Source organism: Schistocerca gregaria, unplaced genomic scaffold (assembly GCF_023897955.1).
Source record: "Schistocerca gregaria isolate iqSchGreg1 unplaced genomic scaffold, iqSchGreg1.2 ptg000387l, whole genome shotgun sequence".
In the NCBI taxonomy this organism is placed as follows: Eukaryota; Metazoa; Arthropoda; class Insecta; order Orthoptera; family Acrididae; genus Schistocerca; species Schistocerca gregaria.
In genome coordinates this window covers 1090132-1092916 of record NW_026061829.1, presented here as the reverse complement: position 1 = coordinate 1092916, position 2785 = coordinate 1090132, and positions in this window count along the sequence as shown.

Here is a 2785-nt window from a genome sequence, read left to right as displayed (position 1 = left end):
ACATTGGCCGCTCTTCTCTCTGAAACGGTTGTACTTATTGTCTGCAAAGCTAAGTCGCGTGCTGCGGTATGCGGAGGCACTAAAATCACCATAGTAGAACACAGATGAAGCTTCTAAGTTGATGTAATAGCCAGTAAGAAGTAGTACAATTCAAGTTTTAGGTATCGATTATTGACTTTTTAGCTATCTTTGGTGCCTTGGACATGAGCTAGGACCTTAATATTCTGCATGAAAGGAGGACTAGCAGCCGAGTTGCACGGGAGAATGTGAAAAGTCTTCAAATGTAGTAAAAACCTGAGAAATACGTCCGTTTTCGTCATTTGTTATCGAATCGACTTAAAGCCAGATCGTCACATTGGCCGCTCTTCTCTCTGAAACGGTTGTACTTATCGATTGCAAAGCTATGTCGCGTGCTGCGGTATGCGGACACACTAAAAGCACCATAGTAGAACACAGATGAAGCTTCTAAGTTGATGTAATAGCCAGTAAGAAGTAGTACAATTCAAGTTTTAGGTATTCAATATTGAATTTTTAGCTGGCTTTGGTGCCTTGGACATGAGCTAGGACCTTAAGATTCTGCATGAAAGGAGGACTAGCAGCCGAGTTGCACGCGAGAATGTGAAAAGTGTTCATATGTAGTAAAAACCTGAGAAATCCCTCCGTTTTCGTCATTTGTTATCGAATCGACTTAAAGCCAGATCGTCACATTGGCCGCTCTTCTCTCTGAAACGGTTGTACTTATCGTCTGCAAAGCTATGTCGCGTGCTGCGGTATGCGGAGACACTAAAAGCACCATAGTAGAACACAGATGAAGCTTCTAAGTTGATGTAATACCCAGTAAGACGTAGTACAATTCAAGTTTTAGGTATCGATTATTGACTTTATAGCTGGCTTTGGTGCCTTGGACATGTCCTAGGACCTTAACATTCTGCATGAAAGGAGGACTAGCAGCCGAGTTGCACGGGAGAATGTGAAAAGTGTTCATATGTAGTAAAAACCTGAGAAATACGTCCGTTTTCGTCATTTGTTATCGAATCGCCTTAAAGCCAGATCGTCACATTGGCCGCTCTCCTCTCTGATTCGGTTGTACTTATCGTCTGCAAAACTATGTCGCGTGCTGCGGTATGCGGAGACACTAAAAGCACCATAGTAGAACACAGATGAAGCTTCTAAGTTGATGTAATAGCCAGAAAGAAGTAGTACAATTCAAGTTTTAGGTATTCAATATTGAATTTTTAGCTGGCTTTGGTGCCTTGGACATGAGCTAGGACCTTAAGATTCTGCATGATAGGAGGACTAGCAGCCCTGTTGCACGGGAGAATGTGAAAAGTGTTTATATGTAGTAAAAACCTGAGAAATCGGTCCGTTTTCGTTATTTGTTATCGAATCGACTTAAAGCCAGATCGTCACATTGGCCGCTTTTCTCTCTGAAACGGTTGTACTTATCGTCTGCAAAGCTATGTCGCGTGCTGCGGTATGCGGAGACACTAAAAGCACCATAGTAGAACACAGATGAAGCTTCTAAGTTGATGTAATAGCCAGTAAGAAGTAGTACAATTCAAGTTTTAGGTATCGATTATTGACTTTTTAGCTGGCTTTGGTGCCTTGGACATGAGCTAGGACCTTAACGTTCTGCATGAAAGGAGGACTAGCAGCCGATTTGCACGGGAGAATGTGAAAAGTCTTCACATGTAGTAAAAACCCGAGAAATCCGTCCGTTTTCGTCATTTGTTATCGAATCGACTTAAAGCCAGATCGTCACATTGGCCGCTCTTCTCTCTGAAACGGTGGTACTTATCGTCTGCAAAGCTATGTCGCGTGCTGCGGTATGCGGAGACACTAAAAGCACCATAGTAGAACACAGATGAAGCTGCTAAGTTGATGTAATAGCCAGTAAGACGTAGTACAATTCAAGTTTTAGGTATCGATTATTGAATTTTTTGCTGGCTTTGGTGCCTTGGACAAGAGCTACGACCTTAAGATTCTGCATGAAAGGAGGACTAGCAGCCGAGGTGAACGGGAGAATGTGAAAAGTGTTCGTATGTAGTAAAAACCTGAGAAATCCGTCCGTTTTCGTCATTTGTTATCGAATCGATTTCAAGCTAGATCGTCACATTGGCCGCTCTTCTCTCTTAAAAATTTGTACATATCGTCAGCAAAGCTATGTCGCGTGCTGCGGTATGCGGAAACACTAAAAGCACCATAGTTGAACACAGATGAAGCTTCTAAGTTGATGTAATAGCCAGTAAGAAGTAGTACAATTCAAGTTTTTGGTATCGATTATTGACTTTTTAGCTGGCTTTGGTGCCTTGGACATGAGCTAGGACCTTAAGATTCTGCATGAAAGGAGGATTAGCAGCGGAGTTGCACGGGAGAATGTGAAAAGTGTTCATATGTAGTAAAAACCTGAGACATCCGTCCGTTTTCGTCATTTGTTATCGAATCGACTTAAAGCCAGATCGTCACATTGGCCGCTCTTCTCTCTGAAACGGTTGTACTTATCGTCTGCAAAGCTATGTCGCGTGCTGCGGTATGCGGAGACACTAAAATCACCATAGTAGAACACAGATGAAGCTTCTAAGTTGATGTAATAGCCAGTAAGAAGTAGTACAATTCAAGTTTTAGGTATCAATTATTGACTTTTTAGCTGACTTTGGTGCCTTGGACATGAGCTACGACCTTAACATTCTGCATGAAAGGAGGACTAGCAGCCGATTTTCACGGGAGAATGTGAAAAGTCTTCACATGTAGTAAAAACCCGAGAAATCCGTCCGTTTTCGTCATT